We start from the raw sequence: 25,683 nt of genomic DNA, 5'->3' as shown, positions 1-25,683 counted from the left end.
AGCAGAAATCAGCTCACACAATGTTGGTTTTCAGGCTTCGTCATACTTAGTGTAGGCCCATTGAAATAATGGGATTTAAGTTAGCCCGTTAAGTTAGTTATTTCAGTGGGTCCATGCTAAGAATTACTAAGTCTGGATGTAACCCAGTGACCTGGTTCAGATGTTATGGAAGCCCGCTGTGGGGGAATTAACACTCAGGCTGCCACAGTTCTAGGCGAGAATGTCATAAAGAACAGCCCAGGGACCTGGGTTGTTTATTACAGCGGAAGCAGGTGAGCGGTCAAGAGCCTGCATGCTGTCTCACTCCCAAAAAACCCATAGTTACCCTGGGGAATGCTGGGAGTTGTAGGACTTGCTTCTGTCTAAACATGCATAGGATTGCACCCTAATTTGTTTTAAATGGCAAGATAACTTCCAGCTGAGTGATGCTGCTCAACACCCCGTCCAGTAAAGATAATGACAAGTACAGCCAACTTTAAAATAATTGCAAAAGAAATTATTTTTGGAGACAACGATCAGACTAGCATAAGAAACAGCAGACACAAAGTTGCAATGTTCTGCTCCAGGCAAAAGAGTATTTTTCAGTCCAAGTTGTCAAGATGGCCTTATTACATGGCGGATGGGGCGACCACTCCAAGCACTGCAGGGCAACCTACTGTGGAATATTCTAAGCCCCCATGGTCTCCTGAGGCTCCCAGGCTCTGAGCCACGCTCCAACCAAACAGGAAATTATCCACTGACAGAACAATTCCCTGTCAAGCATGGCATCCCTATACAAATTAAAGCCAGTGCATATAGGAATAAATAAGGAACTGGGGTGTGCATTGCCACAATAAACTTTCGGTCACCACAAATCATACACCCTTGCCTCCAGGAGAGTGGCCTCTACAATGTGCCATAGCATCACATCTGGCCTAATGTTCATTTTGGCCCAAGACACTGTCAAGTGTACTGTTCCACTGCAGCCAAAATAATGGGCAGTAGCCTATACTGCTGCTGCACCTCCACTAGATCTGTTGCTCCAACAGAACAGACCACTAGGGCAACAGGAACCAGCGCTTCCTAAAGTAACCTCGGAAATGAGCAGAAACATGCATGTCCAGGACAGGATAACAGAGCTCTCTTCTGCGAGCTCCACTGACATGCCCCATCCTGGAAAGGAGCGTTGCCACTCATTTCCAGTTGTTTCAGAAGCCACTAGTTCCTGTTGTGCAAGCAGTCCATTCCACTAGTGCATGGGCAGCGTAGGATAGCGCCCAATGTTCCCATTGGTCTGATCCAGCATAGCTATCCTTATGCTCTTATGTTAACGAAACATTGGACCAGCCCAAATCATACACCCACTGCTCCAGGAATGTGTCCTCTAAGAGATGGCATAGAATCATGTCTGGCCTAGAGGTGTGAAAGCCTGGGAAAAAAAATGAGAAAATTGGGGGGGATGTATTTTTTCCCTCCCCCCCTGACCATTTTTGGGGGGTTATTCTGAAAAAGTGGAAAAATTGAATCACTTTGGATTATGAAATATTTCTTTTAGAATTTAAAATGGTGTTTATATATTGCTACCCAGCCTTTACTCCCCCAAAATGATTTCTAAAAACTATGTAATAAGAAACTTTTATAGAAAGACTAGAGATGTAAAATGTCTGGAAACAATGAAGCCACGGGGAAAAATGTTTTTTTTAATTATCTCTGTAAGATTCCCAGCATAGTTATTTCATTCCTTATTAAAATTATTGATCTAAAATATATTTCACTGATAGACATTTATGTTCAGTTTCCCAACGTGTGAGTGGAGTCACCATTGTGCATTCTGGACAGTAAATGTTAGGTACATGTTTGGTACATTAAATGTAAAAGTATAGTTTATTTTGACAACAATTACACATTTACTGAGTTTACTTTTAAAAGTGTTAAGACACAATGATAATTTTATGAGCAAACCAAGTTATATGTAAAATAACTTTAGGAAGAGAAAAGCTATTTCATGTACCTAAAACAGGTCACCCCAACCTGGTGCCCTCCAGATGTTTTGGAGTATAATGCCCAGCTGTCCTTGCCATTGGCTATACTGCCTGAGGCTGATGGGAGCTGAAGTCCAAAATATCTGGAGGGCACTAGATTTGGGAAGGCTGTCTTAAAGTAACAAAGTGACTTTACATCTGTGAAGAGCACTAAAAAAAATAAGTATTGCTTATTTTTCAATTTTCCCAAAATTTCCACTTTTACACACACACAAAATGGGGGGGGGGGGGTTCCCAATGGCCTCAAAATTTCCTGAAATTTTACATCTCTAGTCTGGCTTAATGCTTGATTGAGCACAAGCCATTGTCAAGCATTTGGGGTGGCTCAAAGCTTATGTGGAGTGTACAAACCCAGTTTCTTATTCACGTCTACCCATATTTGCTATTATTTGCATGGGGGCATGTACCCTAACGAAGAAGTGGGCTGAAGACAACTCTGTGCCAGAAGATCGTGACAGTGACTGTTGACTTCAACAGATGTTAATGCTGATATAGCAAAGGAAATTTACAGGATTAGGTTGTTTTTGTTTTCGCAATTGTTGTTCTAATAATACAAAGACACAAATCACCATATTGTTGGAATCTTTAAATGTTTGAAAAGCTAATTTATGATGACAATGATGACGACAAAGAAAGAAAGAAAGAAAGAAGAGGGAGACCCATTTGATGCCATAGAAGTACAATGCCAAGTATCTGTTACTGTTCATCCATTTCCAATGACAACTGGGCATTTTTTTAAAGAAACCATTTTGCATCAAGGGTCATTTTGTATCAAGGGTCATTTTTGCAAGAGTCATTTTCCATTTTGCAACCATTTTGCAACAAGGGTCCATTTCCAATGACAACTGGGCATTTTTTTTAAAGAAACCATTTTGCACCAAAGGTCATTTTGTATCAAGGGTCATTTTTGCAAGGGTCATTTTGCAACCATTTTGCATCAAGGGTCCATTTCCAATGACAACTGGGCATTTTTTTTTTTTAAAGAAACCATTTTGCATCAAGTTGCATCACTGCAACTTTTAGTACGCCGTTTCTTCTACTAGTCTGATTGTTCTCTCAAAAAATAGTTCTCTTAGGAATTATTTTAAAGTTCAACTGTAGTTTTACTGGACTAAACCTAGCTGCTGTATTTTGAGCCAACCGGCATTTTCAAGGGCGGCCCCATTGCAGTAGCCTTACCCGGGCGTTACCGGAAGCGGCACGTCTGCCATGAGCACAACAGCAGCCTCGAGGCCTCGAAAGGCAATTGCGTGGAGCTACCATGAAGTGGGTGAATGATATGTATTTGTATATAAACTGAGATGGTGCCATACTAAACACTTAAGAGACCTTTTCCCCCTCCAAGCCCATTTCCTGAAATCTGATTATTTAACTGGAAAAAGCAAGCAACGTCGGCAAATCCAGGTACCAGTAATGTGGGGGAGGGGGGAGTCCTTAGAATCAGCTGACTTAAAAAAAAGAAACCCTCTGCCATAGACATGATTAATAGACATGATTAATAAAAGAAACCCTCTGCCATAGACATGATTAATACGAACCGTCAGGTAGTGGAACAAGCTGCCTGTTGAGGTCATTCCGTCACCCCCATTAGTAGCTAGAAAAACATAGAATGGGGTTTGTTTAGTGTTTTATCTTGCTGGCTGCCCAGTGGAGGCTTGATGATCGGAGAAGTGATTTGTCACCCAGTCCTCTGCATTAAGTTTTGTATCTCCATCCTGAGCATAGTCTAATGCCTGGGAAAGGACTTGCTGAATGAGCACACACAAAGGAAATGAGCTACACTGTCTAGTGTCATAAGCTAAGTCAGCGGTCCCTGTTCCGTCTGGAGAGGTTTCCCCAATGTGGATAGAGCAGTGGAGAAGGAGCATGCAGCACTGCATTTCCCTGTTTTGTGCTCTGGTGCCCAGTATCCATCTTACGTCATTCCTCAACTAGTTGGCTTCAGAACATCATCTGGAAAAGAAACCTGAGTAGTAAAGGAGGGGGGTTCGCATCAAACTCTAAACCATGCCCCGTTTTTGAAGGTGACAGTTGTGCCGCCTCCCGTTGAGATGGGAAGTCCTGCCCTAGCTGGAAGCCCCACGTATGCGATCAGCTGACCCGGCCATATGACCTTCAGGGTCACCTGATGGGGGTCATGTGACCCCTCTACGAACTCGTCACATTGCTGTGGACCAATAAGAATTGGTTTTAGAGCCCTAGCGGGTACGGGCGCAGAAATGGCCCATGGGGCCTTTTCCAAGCCGTGCCCGGATTGGTCCTGTGGGGTCATGTGACCACTCTACGAACTCGCCATGCCACCGTGGACCCATAGGAATTGGTTTTAGAGCCCTAGGGGGCACAGGCGCGGAGATGGCCATGGGGCCTTTTCCAAGCTGCGCCTGGATTGGTCCTGTGGGGTCATGTGATCCCTCTACGAACTCGCCAAGCCACCGCGGCCCAATAGGAAGAGGTCTTAGAGCCTAGCCCTGTAAGGTCATGCCCCACAACCCCATTGACCAATAGGGACAGCCTTGCCCGCAGAAAAACAGCCTTTTATCATGCCCAGACACGTTTTCTGCACAGAGAACATGGCGCTGCCAAGTACCCCTCCGGGGCCATCAGCTAATCCTCCACCGGCTGCAGAATGTGACCCCCGAAAATGGTATATTAGTACCAGTTCTGATGACTCTGCTTTTCCACCACCTAAACCTCTACGCGAGGAGGAGGCCGAGATTTCCCAAATGTGGCAGAACATGTTGGAGGTCATTTCACTAGAGAACCTTGTAGCACAGGTAAGATTTCAATGTTTCTGTCTATGTGTATGGATGAATGGTTGGAGGGGGATATTTTGTGGTGGTTTCCGAAGTTTGCAAAAGGGTTACAGGTAGGATACAGCTTCATAATAGATTGTTCCATTTTCCAGGACCCCTGTATGAATAATGTTGGTGCAGAAGGCCTTGGAAAAACTGTTGAAATTAAAGCAGAGGGGCCATCGCCGGTGGCATTATGGAAGATGGCCTCAATAGGAAACTTTCAAATACAGGTACGTGTGATTATTTGTAGCATCGATTTTAAAGACATGCTGTGTGTGTTTAGGAGACACCAAAAGTATTTTCTTAATTTCTTTTTAGGGTTGTGCTGATCTGTCAATGGAGCAGCCAGGCCATGTCATCCTGAAAAGTATTCTAGGCCTGGAAGCAGATGAAACAAGCTTCAGCTCACCCAGAAAGCACTGCAGAGCAATGCAACGCATTGTCAGAACCACTGTTTTTGGAATTCTGAAGCACTGCTTAATTGAATATCTACATGATACATGTATTGGATGTATAATCCAAGCACCAGGACAATCCTCACATGAATACTTATCTTGGCCAAAGAGTGTCATCTCTAGAAAGCTGAGAATTGTATGTGGGAAAATATGTGTTAAAAGTATACTGTATATTATTACACTAATCGGATATAGTTTAAATTGTCTCGTGCTAACACAAGAGTGTGTCGATAAAGTTTTAGTTTTGGTGACTAAAATTGGCCGTTCACACAAGGCCCTTAAACTACTGGATAAAACCCTGAAAAATACGAATCATGTATTTTTAAATCATGTAATGAAAGTAATTAGAAACAGGTCCTATAAATATTTTCTTACATCTGTAAAGCAAAACTCTGAATAAAATGGCTCATTTGAAAACTTCTGCATTTTTTGTTTTGTCAGAATCGTTTTTGAAAGAATCATTAAACATAGAAATCACAAGGGCTGCAAGTAAAACCTTCAAGAGTCTTTAAAAAGTAAAACACTTCTTAAGCGCCACTTAGATTTTCTAATCCCTTCATGGATCACTGCCTTGTTGTGGCGAAGGGGCTTGCGTAACTCAGTGAAGCCATAAGCTATGCCATGCAGGGCCACCCAAGACGGCAGGTCATGGCAGATTGTTCTGACAAAATGTGGTCCACTGGAGAAGGAAATGGCAACCCACTCCAGTATTCTTGCCAAGAAAACCCCATGGAACGTATCACAAGGCCAAAAGAGATGACGCCGGAAGATGAGCCCCTCAGGTCAGAAGGTGTCCAATATACTACTGGGAAAGAGCAGAGGGTATTTCCAAATAGTGCCAGAAAGAGTGAAGCAGCTGGGCCAAAGCCAAAAGGACACTCAGCTGTGGATGTGTCTGGTGGTGAAAAGAAAATCCGATGCTGTAAAGAACAATATTGTTTAGGAACCTGGAATGTCAGATCAATGAATCAAGGTAAGCTGGAGGTGGTCCAACATGAGATGGCAAGATTGAACATCGACATCTTGGGAATTAGCAAACTAAAATGGACAGGCATGGGCAAATTTAATTCAGGTGACCATCATATCTACTACTGTGGGCAAGAATCCCTTAGAAGAATGGGAGTAGCACTCATAGTCGACAAAAGGGTGGGAAAAGCAGTACTGGGGTACAATCTTAAAAACGATAGAATGATCTCAGTACGAATCCAAGGCAAACCATTCAACATCACAGTAATTCAAGTCTATGCCCCAACCACTGAGGCCGAAGAAGCTGAGGTTGATCGGTTCTATGAAGACCTACAACACCTTCTAGAACTAACACCAAAAAAAGATGTCCTCTTCATCAGAGGGGATTGGAATTCTAAAGTAGGAAGTCAAGAAAACACCAGGATAACAGGCAGGCATGGCCTTGGTGTACAAAATGAAGCAGGACAAAAGCTAATAGAGTTTTGCCAAGAGAATACGCTGATCAAAGCAAACACTCTTTTCCAACAGCACAAGAGGCGACTCTACACATGGACATCACCAGATGGTCAATATCGAAATCAGATTGATTATGTCCTTTGCAGCCAAAGATGGAGAAGCTCTATACAGTCAGTAAAAACAAGACCTGGAGCTGACTGTGGCTCAGATCATGAGCTTCTTGTTGCAACATTTCGGCTTAAATTGAAGAACGTAGGGAAAACCACTAAACCATTCGGGTATGACCTAAAGCATTTCCCTTATGAATATACAGTAGAGGTGAGGAATAGATTTCAGGGATTAGACCTGATCGACAGAGTGCCTGAGGGGTTTACCCACCCCGAGGTCTTTTCTTCCCGGTCCTCCCTACCAAGGTGGGCAGTAAGCTCATGTTTGCCCTGTGTGCAGCTTGTGCAGCAGCGCATCAGCAGGAAATGTGTAAACATTCTGATGCGGAACGGGCTCTGATAGGAACATGGTGCACTGTTGAGCTGAATGCAGCTGTAGAAAAGGGCTACAAAGTTGTGAAAATGTATGAAGTCTGGCATTTTGAAAAGCGGACCACCTGTTTGTTTTCAGATTACATTGACATGCACCTTTGCCAAAAACAGGAGGCTTCAGGGTACCCACACTGGTGTGTCAGCGCAGAAGATAAACAGCGATATATCACTGATTATCTCCAAAATGAAGGGGTGGCATTGCGCCCCGATGAGATTGCCGTGAACCCCGCAAAATGGCAAATTGCAAAATTATTTTTAAATTCTCTGTGGGGGAAATTTGGCCAGAGGACAAACCTGCCTAACACACAAGTGGTGAGAGACCCTGATGAGTTATTTCATATTCTGTTTTCTGATGCTTATGAGGTTTCAATGTGTGAATTTATTGATACTGATGCAGCATGCGTGTCCTGGAAACTTTCTGAAGACCACATGATAACTCTAGGTAGGAAGAATGTGTTCATAGCTGCCTTTACAACAGCATATGCTCAGCTGAAGCTCTAAACTTTGCTAGATGGCTTGCAAGAGTGCTGTTTATATCATGATACAGATTCTGTGATATTTGTGAGTAGGGAGGGGCAGTGGATACCCCCTCTCGGAGATACTTAGGAGACCTCACAAGTGAAATCCCTGCAGATGAATTTATCACAGAGTGTGTGTCGGCTGGTCCTAAGTCCTATGGTTTTAAACTTTCAGGAGAAGGGAAAGTTTTTTTGAAGGTCAAAAGCATTACATTGAACACCACTAACTTATAAAAAATTAATTTCAACAGTCTCAAAGACTTAGTTTTTGCCTTTGGCTCAGACAGGGAGCACAGACCACCTTGTGAGATTTACAGCAGCCAGGTATTGTAAGGAACAAAAGCCATTGTACTCTGGAAACTAAGACTCTCAGGAAAACTCAAAAGGTGGTATATGATAAAAGAGTTATTACTGAAGGGTTTAACAGACTGCCTTACGGATTTTGTCTATGAATACACGCTGGCAACACCCCTTTTCAGCCATTCTAGCGGGGCCTAGCAACTGTGGGAAAAGCTTTTTCATCAAAAATATGCTGGACAATGCTCAAAGTGTGTTCTCTGTTGTACCTAAAAATATTGTGTGGTGTTATGGTTGTTGACAGCCTCTGTACAAAGATCTGCTATGTAAATACCCATTTATTCAGTTTGAGGAGGGTTTGCCTGCAAAATTTGATGATAATGATTTGTTACCCCTCAATAAAGTAAATTTTTTGGTGATAGACGATCTGATGTTGTCGGCGTCTGAGAGCTGTGAAGTTGAAAAGGCCTTTACTCAGTATGTACACCACAGGAACCTGAGTATTTTTTTCATCACGCAGAATATTTTCTGCAAGGGAAAAAGCAACCGCACCATCAGCCTAAATGAAAATATATGGTGCTGTTCAAAAACCCCAGGGATAAATTACAAATTGCGATTTTAGCTCGTCAAATGTACCCACAAAACAGTCAATTCTTCATGGAGGCGTTTGCAGATTCTACAAGCAAACCTTATGGTTACCTGGTGGTAGATTTAAATGCATCTACCCCAGAAACTTACAGGTTATGAACAGGTCTTTTTCCGCCAGACTGGCCTGTAGTGTACACCATGAAAAAAGCTCCAGCTGGTTACAAAAGGCTTCACCTTTAGTGCTAGCCCATTTATTGATGCCCAGCTCCTCTGCAAGGCAACATGTCTAACCATGTAAAGAGAAATTTGGCACTCTTAAAAATTCTTATTAAGGCACCGCCACGCTAGAGGAAAGCCATTTTATGTGTAGCATCTGATGATCTGATTGCGGCCATCTCAGAAATAGCACTCAGTACTTTAAAAGGCAGCATTCCTCTATCTCCCCAACAGGTACGTACATTAAGAAAGAAACATAACCTTATTAAAAGCCTGAGTAACAAGAAAGTCTCTCTGAGAAGAAAGAAGCATCTGGTGAGACAATCTGGTGGGTTTCTTGGACCGTTACTAAGTTTTCAGTCCCCCTGCTCACCGGGTTTTTAGCCAATCAGTGATGGAGTATGCTGAAAAGATGTATTTGGTCCCTAGCCAACAGCTGGAAAAATTAAAGGGTCCACCTTCTAAGGAGGAAAACATCAGAACTGCCGCAATCAGCTCACTAGATACTGAGATGCAGGGAATTCTCCACAGGAGCGACTTAACAGAACATGAAAAAGTTAAATGTTATGCTTCTTTGCTTCAAAAATATCTAACCCATGTAAGACAGAGGAAGGCGGAGAAAGAAAACCTAAACCTGTTTCTACCTCAGCCACAACAAGCCTCTGTGGAAGCATCGGTAATCTCTGACAATGTCTTCCAAGAAGTACTGGACAGTCTTCTTGCTAGATATAAGAACAATGCAAGGCTCCTATTGATCAAAATGCAGCAAAACAGAGACGTTTCTTCGTGGGATCAGAAAGGAGGCTTTGTGTACAAGGTGTCAAGGGCTCCTTGGAGGCCTCTCTCAGTCTAATCCAGTAGCCAAGTCCAGACACAGACAAAGGGATTCCTTTCAAAGCTTTATTCTTCTTTTACAACTTAACAACTCTACCGTTAGCAACTAGATCTGAGCATCAGAGTACTTATGCCCTAAGTTGGAACAGTTGGTCCCCATTTGAAAGGGGATTACTGGCAGACCCCTGAACTTAAGGACTAGGGAGAGTCCCTCCCCTTTTCCTTTGGATCCTCTGGGCGCAGCCGTTGTTTGCGCGCCAACTGGGCACTACGCCTCCTTTCTGCGCCCTCCATTTGGCGCCACTCTCTGCATTGGCCTCGCATGTCCATCAAGTCTGCTTCCCACTCTCTGTCACTCCCTGGACTGCTGTCTAAGCTAGGAATGCTGGTGGGAGGAATCTCCGTCAGCTGTTGGCCCTGGGAAAGAGGAGCGCACTCCTCTCCCAGGAGCGACTGCTCTTCCTCAAAATCAGAACTACTCTGGGATTCTATGGGCTCAGTGTCCACCCTGACACAAGGGGGTGGCTCTACCTGGTTCCAATATTCTGGATTTGGTGAAGGGGATCACACAGACCCTGAAAACTAAGCATGCCCCAAAAGGATGGGATGTTTTTATGAGTGCTCTGACTGAACTAAATGTTCCAGCATCTGTAGTGGGTAATCCTACCCATAGAGAAACCTTGGACTACCTAAAGACCCCAAAGGCGCAACGCCAATGTTGTTGCACACCTCTACGAGTGCTAAAAAACAAAAGCGTTCTGATGCTCCTACCTGGTTCAGCTTATGAAGTAACCTTTTGTGGTTTTCGTTTTATCAGGACTAAAAATAAATTAGTATTTATAAAAAAAAAACTTACTTAAAGTAATCTGCACTGTGCCTGTCTACTTTAAGGGTAAATGGTTAGAAAACATACCGATAAGAATTTTCTTTTCTTTTCTTTTAAACCCAGTAGAGGATGCTTTATTGGGAAATGCGGCTATGAAAATCATGGTATGATCTACAGTGTTGGGCAAGTTGGAACGTGTCTAAGGCATGCCTGGGCAGGTTGGAGCATGTCTAAGGCATGCCTGGGCAGGTTGGAACGTGTCTAAGGCATGCCTGGGCAGGTTGGAGCATGTCTAAGGCATGCCTGGGCAGGTTGGAACGTGTCTAAGGCATGCCTGGGCAGGTTGGAGCATGTCTAAGGCATGCCTGGGCAGGTTGGAGCATGTCTAAGGCATGCCTGGGCAGGTTGGAGCATGTCTAAGGCATGCCTGGGCAGGTTGGAGCATGTCTAAGGCATGCCCGGGCATGTTCTTCTTGTTTTTTACAAAATGATCCACCATTTGATCATTTCTTTCTAAACTGTGAGAATAGAGTAAATAGTTAGAAAACATACAGACAAGAAATTCTTTGTTTTAAAAACCCCAATAGAGGGAAATGCAGCTATGAAAATCATGGCATGATCTACAGTGTTGGGCAGGTTGGAACATGTCTAAGGCGTGCCTGGACATATTCTTCTTGTTTTTCACAAAATGTTCCACCATTTGATCATTTCTTTCTAAATTGTGAGAATACAGTTCTTGAATCTGTTTAAATGTTAGGCCTTTACAACGCTGCTGCAGGAAAAATACACAATGGTAGCCACAAACCACGGACTCATCGGCTTGGAGTTGCCTGGGCTGAAACACAGTCTTCCTGGCATTTTTTCTTTAAAAATTCATGATGGTTTTAGGGAAGAGGTGGTGGTTGGGCGGGTGCCCGTAGGAATAAAAAAACTCTCCATTTTTATCCTCTGTCAAGTAGATGGCCAGCCAGGTAGGTTGTGGGGGTGGGTATTGACTACTAACCCCACAGGCCTTTGTTGTACCCTCCCACTGGGAAGCATGTCACAAGGAAACACGCCGTAGAAAATCTTTCTGGTGTAGGAGCTTGCTGCATGCTGTCCATGTTACATATAGTCAAACAGGACATTTCTCCTGTGATTTATTTCTATCACATTGTCAAAAACACCATAAACAATCATGTTGACCGTGGCGGCCAGGGCTTTAGCAAAACGGAATTCTGCTCTCAGGTTCCCAGTTTTAATCAAAGAATAGTGATCTCCACATTCTTGGTCCGGCGTCAGGTCGAATGCAAAAAGTGTGTAACCGTTCGCATACTCCTCACGGTTAATTAAAAGGGCCCTATCTTTCATATGTTTGCCAGCTGTTTGTACCAGACTCATGTATTCTCTTACACAGTTTCCATCTTCACAATTGGGTTGGAGTGGCTTCGTGGGGATTTGCTCTCCATCCAGGTAAAGAGCTGCGAAATTAATATCATAATGCTGAAAATTAAATGGATTTTTATTGAAAGCTCCGCTGAAGGAATAATTATCCACTAGGCCTATAACAACCTTTTTAGGCAGTTGCCCCCAAAACAGGTTTTCCTGATTGGCAACGCGGCTTCCTCTGGGAATGCTAAACACTTTCATACTCACACGATCCACAGGGTATTTGGCGTTGGCTGTCAACAGAACCTCTGTATGGCCTAAGCGAACACCAGGGGCCACCCTCACTTTTTTCACAAAAAGGGAGGCTGACAAAATTTGCAGTCTGCAACGTCTTGCTGCGCTTTCTGTCAAAGAAGAAAGCAGAAAGCATCTTTGCTGCGTGTAAGTTTAATTTTCACATCAACTCCATTTAACAGCAATTTTTCCTGAAAAACAGATCAGTATGAAGATGTCCCAATAGCTCTATTTTTCAGCTTTGAGCTGTTAGGTTTGCTCTTTTAATGAAGCCTTGATTGTTTCCGTCCAAACCCGCAGATTCGTGTTCCCCAGCTGTATCTTTGTAAAATAGGCCTGCTGATAATTGTGTTGCTAGAGTATCCTCACTATAGTTCAGCACAGATTCAATGAAAGCACGATAAGGGTAAGAATTATTACTCTGACTTATAAGTCCATCTCCCACCATTATATCCAGTTGATGCATAAAGATGGATGCTATGGGGTAATTCACCAGGCCTCCTGCCGCATCTGCAGCAATATTGCTCCCATCTTCATTGACAATTTTGCAGCACACATAGAGCAAGGTGTTATTTAGATCCATATAATCGTCACCATTTCCTGCGATGACGAAGTCTAGGGGTGCAGATTCTGTCAGGGCTGACAAGGGGGGTACTTCGATAAACAAACTTCTCTCAATACTGGTCTGCGTAGGACCAATGCTGAATAGATCCAATTCTGATTTAGTGCATTCTTCAGAGCCGCGGTGGATAAAAGCCATGATTGAGTCTAAAATATATCTCTTTTTGACGCAGCTGGACGTCTCTTCTTTCTTACAACACGTTGCTTCTGACATCTCTTTCCTCTCGCAACTTTTATTTTAAGGGGGTAGGGTGGTCCAATCAATCTCACCCGTGATGCTTTTCTTTTTTGGCTCCTTTTCCTTTTAATATACATTAGGCCTGACCCCTCTTGAGAAAGTGGATTGTTCACTCTATTCAGAACTGCTTGAGTAACATGACCAGCCACATCTTTAGCAATATTATGTGCCGCAGTCTTCGCGTGGGGTTTGATGATGTCCAAGCCTCTTCTCAAAAGGGGAACTGCTTTTCGGAAAAGGCTCCTGAAAATCCTGCCAGTCCCCGCCCCGTACATAACAGGGGCGCCATGGAATCCTGGCAACGCATTTCCGGCCTGGGCCCTATAATATCCCCTATACAGGGTAGGTTCCCTATATGTTTTTAGGGTGACCATTTTAACTTTAAAATACCTGGGATCTCCGGGAGCGAAAGTGCAGCTTCACAACCACCTTACCAAAACAAAATGGTACACTTTTGTTCTGATCCGTCTTTATTTCAACAGTGATGGTGTCAATGTGATGCTTACTCACAGGTATGTAGTGAGGCTTGTCATACCCAATATTGACACATTCCTTGTTCTGTCCACGCACCGGCACTAGGGATGGCGGAGAATTTCTCCCCAAAACTTCGGGGGGCCGAGCGCCAACGTGTTCGGCCCCCCGAACAAGTTTTGGGGAGAAATTCTCCGCACCCCCCCGCACCCCCACCCCCCCCCGGGATGGGACTTACCTTTGCCGAATGTCCCTCCTGGTGGCGGGTCCGGCCGGCGGTTCGGCGGGTGTTCGTGCGGGGCGGGAGCGGCAGCCAGTCTTTCGACTGGCTGCCGCCGCCGCCATTCCAATAAAAGAAAAAGAAAAAAAAACGCCCCCGTGATAGGCTACGTGGCGATTAACGTAGCCTATCACGTCTAGATTTGCAAAGTCAGCCATGATAGGCTACATAAATCATCACGTAGCCTATCATGGGTGACTTAAAAAAAAAAAGCGCGTACGCTAATGGCGGCCCCCATAGGGAGCCGCCATTCCCATTCCTTATTTGGTCGCTGTAGTCTACGTGAAGATTTACATAGACTACGGCGAAATAAGGGCAATGCTATTTGCGTTGCCCTTATTTTCGCCGTAGTCTACGTAAAGATTTACGTAGACTACAGTGACCAAATAAGGAACGCGAATGGCGGCTCCCTATGGGGGCCACCATTAGCGTACGCGCTTTTTTTTTTTTTTAAGTCACCCGTGATAGGCTACGTGATGATTAACGTAGCCTATCACGGCTGACTTTGCAGATCTAGCCGTGATAGGCTACGTTAATCGTCACGTAGCCTATCACAGGGGCGTTTTTTTTAAAAAAAAAACTTTGGAGTTCGCGGCCGGGCGAGGCGGGAAGCCTCCTCCCCGGCCTGAATTTCAGCCGGGCGAGGCGGGAAGCCACCCCCCCGGCCTGAATTTCGGCCGGGCGAGGCGGGAAGCCTCCCCCCCCAGCCTGAACTTCACAGGGGGAGCAGCGAAGCGCCTCCCCCCCACCGCGAACAGGCTTCGACGACAGGTAAGTGACTTTCGTCCACCCCTAACCGGCACACAGTGCAGTGAAGGTACATAAAAGTCCCCAACAATCTGATGTTCCACAATGTCTGTGTAGATATATAAGGTGTTAAAGCCACCGGTAATGTCAGAATTTCCAGTTAATGGCCCCAATATGCGGATCAGCTCTGTACTGGCTACTACGCTATACGGTGTTGTGGCTTTAACAACAACTTTTCCAGACACCGCATCATAGTGCATAATCGCTTCCAGGCCACCTGCTTTATCTAGTATAAGCTTGTTTATGTTTTCGACCAGATCAGGAATGCTCGCATAATAGCCACTATGCAGAAAAAAAGGTCCACTTGCTTTTCCCTTGATGAATTTCAATGTGTGCATCGCTAGTTAGAGTGTACCAGCTGTGCGGGTATTGTATCTCAACCAGACCCACTTCCCATGACCCTGGAAGGTCCAGAGATCTTGCTAGGTGTATAGTAAATGCAGAGATGGTGTTCTGTGGGAAAACCTCTGCACAGGTGCTACTAGGCAGGGTAATGTAAAACCCACTGTCACCCATCCTGTTCTGCCCTTCTATACACGTTCACAAAGATCAGAAGCGAGCACTCAACTGTTGAACTTGCTAGGCCAGCCTAACCATTTCACTAGGTAATATTTTCTCCTACCCCTACCTTTTGTGGCCAGGACTTCTCCGATCCTGTACACCCTATCCTCCATGGCATTAACCTTCTGTAATTCTTTGGGATAGAAGGTCCCCACTACTGTGTCTCCTTCATAATCTTTTAACTGGTAGACAGCTCTCTTTGCTCTTTGGATGACTTGATCCACTATACATAACTCTGTGGTGAAATTCTGTTCGTAACCCTTTGCAAAGACACCCTTGCTTTTAGAAATCCGCACATGGTCCCCTTTTCTGAGCAGGGGTGCCTCATGTTTCCTTTTTACAGAGTTCCCATAGACTACTGGCCAAATGGCCAGGGAGTTAGACTGATTAATATCCATAGGTCTAGCTTTGATGGTTCTGTGAAAGCTATGGTTATAACTTTTTAGGAATTGCGGTAGCACATCTCTATAAGTGAAGGTATTGTTGGCTGTGAAATACCTCCACATTTTTTGTTTTTAAAGTCCTGTTGAACCTCTCAAGAACCCCAGCTTTGACCTCATTATTGGAAACAAAATGGTGTACCCCATGTTTTTTGAATAGACGACCCACATCCTTGTTTAGGAACTCCGTTCCTTTGTCTGTGTGTATTTTGATAGGCTGCCTTCTGTCTTGTGTGAAAACCACTTTAAAAGCTCCAGACACCTCCCTGCCCATTTTGCCTTTTAGAGCGCAAGCCCAGGCATATTTAGACAGAATGTTTATCACTGTTAAAATATACTTGTAACCGTTGTTGTATTGAGAAAATTGCTTCATGTCAACTAAATCGGCTTGCCATTGTGCATCCACTTCAGACATTATGGTCCTATTTTGTTTAAAATGGATCCTGGCTGGTTTATGCAGTGTGTAAGCCTCCTGATCTGAGATCCACTTGGTAACCTCTCTTCTGACCAGCGTTTTGCTCTGTTTCTTTGCCTCCTGAAATAAGGGGTTCCCTCCACCCAAACTCCCAACATCACTGGTGGTATAATAAATCTTCTTTAGGATTTCTTCATGCTCTGACATTTTGTAGGTTAACACAAGAATGGACGCGTAGGGTTACTACAAAGCATTTTTATTGGTGCAAAAGAAATAATCACCACAGAAAGCATTATCTTTCTATGACCGTGCCTGGGGAAGTACATGACAGGCAGGAAATGTAGACTGTCGGTGAACTCTCAATGTTCAGGTTCTCAATATCACCACACATTCCATGTTCCTGTGTAACACAATGAAAAGCTTAGAGTCAGCAGCATGTACCCCCACCCCCGGAATTGCTATCTAAATATTATTAAGAACAAATCTCAGAAATAAACACTTACTGGTGTGCCTCCTTTCTCTGCCACAAATTCCATCTCCCCTTCCAGATTCTCAAGGGATGTGTGGAAAGTAGACCAGGTTGTGTCAGGATCCCCCAGATCCATTTTCCCTAAAGGCAAGGTGGCTATTTTCATAAGCACCCCGCCATCCATGTCTTCAAGAGGCTTCACCTCAGTGCTATCCATACTCCAAGCGGCATGTAACTTGGTTTCAGGAAAAGTTCTTTGCCCCACAGCAAATACAGCTAAAGGTAAGCTCTCTGTTACAGTCACTGTGACAACAGCTCCCTTCCCTGGTTTACTCCAGGTGTCATAGGTGCAGTTTCCATCTTTCTGGGCTGAATGCACAAGGGTACCGGGGAATGAGTAAAACCCGAAGGTCCCTCAGTCACTCTTGGCTGTGCCACATTCTTTGTGCAGAAAACGTGTCTGGGCATGATAAAAGGCTGTTTTTCTGGGGGCAAGGCTGTCCCTGTTGGTCAATGGGGTTGTGGGCCATGACCTTACAGGGCTAGGCTCTAAGACCTCTTCCTATTGGGCCGCGGTGGCTTGGCGAGTTCGTAGAGGGGTCACATGACCCCGCAGGACCAATCCGGGCATGGCTTGGAAAAGGCCCCATGGGCCATCTCTGCGCCCGTACCCACTAGGGCTCTAAAACCAATTTCTATTGGTCCACGGCAGCATGACGAGCTCATAGAGGGGTCACATGACCCCACTGGGCCAATCCGGGCGTGGCTTGGAAATGGCACCATGGGCCATTTCTGCGCCTGTGCCCCCTAAGGCTCCAAAACCAATTCCTATGGGTCCATGGTGGTATGGCAAGTTTGTAGAGGGGTCATGACCCTGCAGGACCAATCTGGGCACAGCTTGGAAAAGGTCCCGTGGGCCATCTTTGCATCCGTACCTGCTAGGGCTCTAAAAACAATTCCTATTGGTCCACGGCAGTGTGACGAGTTCATAGTGGGGTTACATGACCCCACCGGGCCAATCCAGGCACAGCTTAGAAATGGCACCACGGGCCATTTCTGCACCTGTGCCCCCTAGGGCTCTAAAACCAATTCCTATGGGTCCATGGTGGCATGGTGAGTTCGTAGAGGGGTCACATGACCCCCGTCAGGTGACCCTGAAGGTCATATGGCCAGGTCAGCTGATCTCATATGTGGGGCTTCCGGCTAGGACAGGACTTCCCATCTCAACAGGGGGCGGTGCAACTGTCACCTTCAAAAATGGGGCGTGGTTTAGAGTTTGATGCAAACCCCCCTCCTTTACTACTAACCTGCTTACGCAAGGTAAAAATTTCCCACAGTTCCCTGGGCATTTCTCCATTATTTGTATGAACACACTAGCATGTCTTTTAGGACTGGTTCACATCGATCAGCTCGACAGGCTGTGACCAGTGGAGGCTGGGGGTCTGTTTTTGGTGGGGCTGCAAATAAATTCTGGATTTCAGTCAGAACCAGCCAGAACTTTAAAGGACCTATCCAAGGCAATGAACCTATTTTAGGTATATGGTTCAGCACCTTGGATAGATCCTTTAGAGTTCTGGCTGGTTCTCACTGAATGGATTCACAGCCCCACCAAAATTGGAGACACCAGCCTCTACCACCCCCATTGCTCCAGTGATCTTTTGGAGTTGAGCCATCCCCATCTGCTAATGCAATTATACATGCTGGGAGACCACTGTGCCTGCCCCACATCAGTATAGCTGAGTTCACAAAATGGTTAATCAAATAAATGCACGAACTGAGCAGCAGTTACCACTGCAAGGTGTTCTCCCAGCGACTGGCCAAACCAGACAGGTTTCACAGTGCAATCCTATATATGTCCACACCAATGTATATCCCACTGAGTCCAACAGAGTTTACTCCCAGGTAAGTGGGCATAGGATTGCAGCCTGGCACAGCAACCCAAAGAGGGCAGGAAACCATACCATGGCAGAAGAATCGGGGGGGGGGCAGCCAGAGGGGAAACAAGTATGCCAGCTTCAGGGCCGGCATCCTTTACCCCCATTCTGGGGGTGCACCAGTGGAATGGGAGGGCTTTCAGTTCAATGGATCCTAAGCCTTCCCAGATCTGCCCCTGGCATGCCTCTTGTTTGGCTGTCACCAGCAAAAGGGAGGATCTCCCTCTCTGCCCATGGCTGTCCCTCCCGTTCTGCAAGCAGAGAGGGAGAGCTGCACTTTCCTATGGCCCTGGGATGCCCTCCGAGGGACCATAGGATTGCAGCCTTAGAGTTTCTGCATATTCTGCCTAAAAGGGCAACGGCTGGGGAAAGTGGCAGTGCTGGAGTTTGATGCCCCTCCCCCATCCTTCAATCATATATAAGGGTGGGGCCACCTGAGGTAGCACCTCATCATACGCCTCAATGTTACACCAAGTGCGACACTTAGGGTCACACATGGAGGTGTTTGAGGACCTTTCCCTTGCGGCTGAGGACTTTGCAGTGACACTCCATGAGGCTGAATTATCCAGCTGCTTGTGCAAGGACGGGACGGTCAAAACAAAAAAGCGACGTTTATTGCTGAAGCACAGCCCTGAAGAGGTGCCTGTGCTGCAACAAAAATCAACATGGGCCTTTTTTCCATCAGTAGACACTGGTGACTTTTCTGAGCAAGAAATTGATCAGGACAGTGTCTGGGTAGGAGACTTCAAAGGTCCAGCACTAGACAACAACACTCTTGAGAGTCCTGAGAATTAGAACACCTAGGAGAAAATGAGTCAATTCCTGGAACTTTCTTTATCTGAACATCAGGTAAGCAGGAGTGATGTATCTTTGTTTGGGTTTCTCTCACCAGATCTAGTTGAGGACATTGCTGGTAGTTTGATTTTATGACAAATAATAGACAGACTATAAAGAATAGTTCTGAATGTGATATGGCTTCTTGTCAGGCTTTAGGAGTACAGGGGGGTTTTTAACCTGTGCCTAGACTGAAAAATGTTTGTTAGATAAATCGGTTACAACAATGAACCACAGGCCTCCAGACTACACTTACAGTTATATATTCTCTGATAAAACTTGGAATACTACTTCTTCCTGTCACAGGAAATAATATGGACTCAAGCGATAACTCTAGAGACCTTCAGGTTAATGGAGAAGTCAGCCCTAGTTCTCCATCTTTGAAGGATTTAAGTTTCTCAGACCTCCCTGTTAATTTTTGACCTGATTCACACATAACACTAAACCATCATTTATTTAACCCATGGTTAACCTATGGTTTGTTTCCCTACCCAGGATTTGTCTTGCAGATGATCGAACAAACGTTTGTTTTCTCAATCCTTGGGTTGTTTGTTTCCCTCTTCCTTCGCCCACTTCCTCCCTGTATCCTAAATGGCTTTGTAGTATTGGCATGTAGAGTGACTGGTGGTGTTTTTTTGGTTGTTGGTTTTTTTTTACCATTGTTGTCCACTGTCTCTGTAGCCTAGCAAAACAATCTATATACAACCCATGGTTCTGGGTTCACATGTAATCATAACCCATGTTTTAAACAATCCCAAGTTCACAACTCAACAACAACCTATGAGTTCTTTTTCTGGGTTGTTGGTAGTTAGCAAACCATGGTTTATTAGCACGGCTGGGTTCACAAATCACAACAACCCAGAATTCAACAAGCCATGCATTAAATAAACCATTGGTTAGCATTTTGTATGAACCAGGTCTAGCTTTTGACCTTAGTCCATTTTTAAGCAGAGACACAGATATGATACATCCCTCTATAGAACATTCTCGCTCTTCCAAGAGCACCCTATTCAGCTTTCTATTGTTGCTTGCATCATCACCCAGTGATGCATGTGGGCCCTGCCACAAGATGTTACAGTGTGGAGTGCTCCTGCTCGGGGTTGCAGCCAGGCCCTTTTCCAGGATATTCCATTTCATCCCCGCTCCCCCATTTTCTGTTCCCCCACCCAATAGTCTGTCAGTGTTCTATGCCCACTGAGCATAGCTAGTCTTCAATTGGCTGTTCTGCCCCCACTTTAACAGCTTCTTTTCACACGTTTTTGGGGTAGTTCTGCAAATCCCCAGGCCTGTTCATATCTCCCTCTTGTGCATGGGTGGTACCATTTTGGCTACATAAACCCAGAGAATTAGCTTCTTATTAGTGTATAATAGTATTCTGGTCTTTAACATCAAGGGCAGGATCTCATATGCTCTCAATATTTCTGTGCTCAGAATCTGGACTCCAAAGGCTGCATGAGACAGTGGAGGAGAAACATACTGAACATATTCCACATTGTGCCCTACAGACTCTTCTGCCAGACCCATCCTTGCCAGCTGTGATGTACACTTATGTACACTGCTACCACCTACTATCATGCAATGAACCTGCTCAGACATTGTGGTTTGTTCTATATGTTGAGCTTTGATTATTAATTATTTCATTTATATCCCACCTTTTCCACTCCTTAACAAGCCCAAGGCAGTACATAATCGTACTTCTCTCCATTTTATCCTCACAGCAACAACCCTGTGAGGTAGGTTGGGCTGAGAGTCTGTGACTGGCCCGAAGTCACCCAATGAGCTTCCACGGCTGAGTGGGGACTAGAACCCAGATCTCCCAACTCCCTGTCCAACACTCTAGCCACTGCATCACCATTTCTATGGCTCACCAGAAGCAAACCCCATGCACAGATCCTGATCAGAACATCTCTGTGTGCAACAAACAGGGAAGTTCTGATGTGAAGAGAGTCTTCAGAATTAACACTCTCATCTGTGCGGTGTCATCCACAAGCCACTAAAGCTGTAGTGCTTGCACTTTAAGCCAGCTCAGTTCCAGTCCATTGACACTGATGGAGCTACGTTGGCTTGAGTGCAACACTGTCTTGGAACTGGTTATGGTACACCCAGCTAGGATTGCCAACTTTTGAACTGGGCCCTGTAGCTGTGCCTTTAACTGCCAATTGACCTCCAGCAATCAGCAGATGTCTCCATGCCATGAAAAACTATGATGTCTGCATAGCAACAGCTGTTAAAACCACAAGAACAGTCTGAACTGAGTTCCCGCCCCGCCCCAGCCAGCTAGCAACCCTAAGCACATCTACAGCTTAGTTGTATTAACAGCCAAATCCTAAACATGCTTAATAAGAAGTTAATAAACTTGTTGGAGTCCAATCAGACTTGCTTTCTAGGGAATATTAATTTATTAATTCATTGTTATTGAGTATAGGATTTATAAACCTCTCCATTTTATAAACCTCTCCATATCAAAAGTTATCAGAGTTCAACAGTTAAAATGCCAAATAAAGAAAATCACAAGGAAAACAAATACAACAACACAGCTGTGACTGGAATGTACTCATCAGTCAGGAAATGCTTGTCCAAAACAAAAAGACTTCAGCAAATGCCAGACACAAAGTATTGTAAGTGCCTGATCTCAGATGGAAGAGCATTCCATAGGGTGGAAGCTGACACAGTACTGAAGGTCATACTTCAGGAGGTTTCCAATCATATCTCCAACCCATGTGGGGCCACCAGGAATGCCTCTTTGGAAGACCCCAGTGATTGGGCAGGATAATTAGGGAGGAGGCATGTCCTCAAGTATCCTGGTTCCCAGTTCTTCAGGACTTTGTAGACTAGCAGCAAGCCCTTAACCCTAGCCCAGTATCAAATGGGCAACCAGTGCAAAGCCTTCAGAAGGGGTTACATGCTGATATGGGGTGGCACCTGACAACACCTGTGCAGCTGCATTCTGCACTAGCTGCATCATCCAGACCAGCCTGAAGGACAGCCCCACATAAAGCATATTACAGTAATCCAGTCTTGAGGTTACCAATGCCTGTACCATCATGGCCAAGCTATCCCCGAATGGGAGCAATTATAGCTGGTGTACCAGACAAAGCTGGGAAAAGGCACTCCATGCCACCAAGATCACTTGGGCATCCAGTGACAATGATGGAACTAGGGGTATCCCCAGATATGAACCTGTTCTTTCAGGGAGAGTACAACCTTGTCTAGAACAGGTAACAACCCTATCTCCAGGACAGGAGAACTACTTATCCTCAGGGTCTCCACCTTACCAGGATTCAAACTTATTGGCCCTCATACAGCACATTACTGAGTTCAGGTACTGGGCAAGGATTTGCACACCCATACCTGATGCAATGTTCTGGGGAGACAGAGCTGCATGTCATCAACATACCAATGACATGCATCTCCAAAACCCCTGATGACTGCTCCCAAAGGATTCATATAGATGTTAAATGAATGTAGAGACAAGATAATACCCTGTGGGACCCCACAGCTCATGAGCCAAGGATCCAAAAATAGTCACCCACTGTTACTTTTGAAACTGATCCTGCAGGTAGGAGTAGAACTACTGAAGTTCAACACCCAACCCATGAAGCCAGTCCAGGAGGATCTCATGTATCAAAAGCCAATGAGAGATCAAGTAGAATCAACAGAGTTGCACTCCCCTGTTTCTTTCTTGATACAGGGCATCCATCAGGCTGACCAAGGCTGATTCAGTCCCATAACTAGGCCTGAAACCTGATTGAGATGAGTCTAGAATATTGACATCCTCTAAGAGTGTCTGCTTCTGGCCCACCACCCTCTTGGGAACCTTAGTTAAAAAGGGGGTATTAGAAACTGGGTGGTAGTTATCCCAAACCACATGTTCAAGGTTAAAGCTATGCAGCGCAATCCTTTAAATGTTTATTCAGAAGTGTCCCCCTGAATTCAGTGGACATCAGAATGGGTGCCAGGCCACCCTCCCTGGGGAGCATATTGCAAAGACAGGGGGTCACAGTCAAGAAGAGCCTTCCCACCAGTCACCACTGGCCTGACTTCAAACAATGGACAAACCCAGAGGAGGGCCCCCAGCAAAGATCTGAAAGCAATGCACAGACAGGTGGATGGGGAAAAAGACGGTCCTTCAGGTTCCCAGGTGCTAGGGAGACCACGCATGGGGTTTTAATGGCAAGCACCAGCACTTTGAATGGTGCTCAGAAATAGACCGGCAGGCAGTGAAGCACTTCAAGGCTGTCCAGATGTGTTCCCTACTAATGCCAGTCACCGTTAACAGTCTAGCAGCTGTACTCTGAAGTTACAGACACTTAGATTTTAAAACAGGGGTGAAGAACCTCAGACCCAGGGACCAAATCTGGTTTTCTGGTGGTCCTAATCTAGCCCTCTAGGGTTCCCCATAAGGCTGGGCCCCCTTCCATGTCCCCTTTCCCCAGCCATTGGTGGTTTTCCAGCTTTTTGTGCAGTTCCCCACCCCCTCCCGCTGTCCCCAATCTTAAAAGGTTGAGGCTTAGTGGCTGGTAGCAAGAGCATTGAGCTACAAGACGCTGGCATGATTGGCTTTTGAGCCCTTCCCCCTTGGCCCCACCCCTCACTGGAATGCGGCCCACAAGGGCTTCTCCAGACTGGAATGTGGCTCTGAAGCTGAAAGAGGTTCTTCACCCCAGTTTTAAATACTTAAGTATTTGTTGTGATTGCTGTTATTGGAAGGCGCTTACAGTCACACAACCGCCACCCCCTTGATCTGCAACCTGGAGCAGTACCATCCAGGAACATTTTTGCTGCACACACTACTTTCAGCGTAGTCCAGCCTTCACCAACCTGGTGCCCTCCAGATGTGTTGGCCTGCAGCTCCCATCATTCCGTGCCAGCACAGCCATTGGCCAAAAACAAAGGAATGTAGGTGCATGCCTGATCTCAGTTGGAAGAGCATTCCATAGGGTCAGGGCCAACACACTGTTTTGCCCTGGCTGTAGGCTTCGAACTCTTAATTTAGAGGTGCCAAGATAGTGATAAATCAGACTCAGGTTTACTTACAAGGAGATAGTTTATTGAGTAACTTACAGCATACAGGCGTACCCAATGGTTGGATCAGACAGCTTCTCTGAACCCAGAGCCATGGGGTACAATGGGTTGTATACCATACATGTTAGCAATGGGGCAGCATAACAACAGCAAGCGCCATCTAGCATTCATTCCCAACATAGACTCACAGTGCTTGGTTCCCAGCAGAGCCACTTGTAGCTTTAAGGTAAACAAACGTCACTTCCCAGGCACATCTGAACATAGCAGTATTCTTGGCACCCAACTCCCTGCCTGCTGCTGGTTTAGCCTTGGCAGGCAGGGAGGCTGGAAGATGAGAGCCAGTGTGGTGTAGTGGCTAGAATGCTGGAATGGGAGTTGGGAGATCTGGGTTCTAGTCCCCACTCAGCCATAGAAGCTCACTGGGTGACTTTGGGCCAGTCACAAACTCTCAGCCCAATCTACCTCACAGGGTTGTTGTGAGGATAAAATGGAGGAGGAGGAGGATTATGTACGCCACCTTGAGTTCCTTGGAGGAAGAAAAGGCGGGATATAAATGTAATAATAAATAAATAAATAAATGTCTGTGAGAGCTTGACAGAGACAGAATTAGAGTAAGATTTGCAGAAAGGTTGCCCAGGTTAAAGCGTCACTGCTGAAAAGCTGAGCAGTGCCACTCTGTTTAGACAGGGGCCTTGCTGAAAGGCTAAAGGCCCTTGTCTGTCAAGGGATCTGGAAGGGGCGTACAGTCACACCTTCCCTTTTGAACTGATGCAGAAACAGAGAGCCTTTGCTGGAAACATCTCATCTTTATTGCCCAATGCCTCCTCTGTTTGGATCCATCATTGTTTGGACTTTTTAGAGACACTCTGCACATGGACTGGAACTTTGGATTGTTAAAGACTTGCCATGGAAAGTACTGTGAGGCTTTTCATGGACTTGAACTCTTGTTTCTGTGGCTTGTGTGTCTGTGTTTTTGTAGTCAGCTCAGGGTACGGCAGGCTGAGTTTGATCTATGACTTTTGGACTTCCGTCTGCCAGAACTCATGCAGCAGGGAGTCGCCAATGCAAAAGCAGTGGCCTAGAACTCTTCGCATGTGTGAGCATGCCCTTCCCTTGATCTTGATGGGCCCAGCCAGAGGAGCAATACGATTGCTGAATCTGCTCCATCATGCCTTCCCATGCAAAAAATGTTTTCCGGTCATGGTGCTAAATTTCAATGAAAGTTTGTTGTGTGCATTTTATGATTTCTTAAATACTGTGCAATATTTGCATATGTTTTTACTGTCAGTTGCAACTCTGAATGACACTGAGTGTGGTTCCCAATGGTTTGATGTTAGTGCCACCCAGGACAGAGCCTTCAAAGTTAACACACAGAAAGCAAATAAATCCATAGAAAAAAGAGAAAGATCAGGACA

This window comes from Heloderma suspectum, chromosome 1 (assembly GCF_057233095.1).
Source record: "Heloderma suspectum isolate Gila_16-S chromosome 1, 16-S_ref, whole genome shotgun sequence".
NCBI classification, from domain to species: domain Eukaryota; kingdom Metazoa; phylum Chordata; class Lepidosauria; order Squamata; family Helodermatidae; genus Heloderma; species Heloderma suspectum.
The sequence above is the reverse complement of the archived record's forward strand: the minus strand, read 5'-3'. Positions refer to the sequence as shown.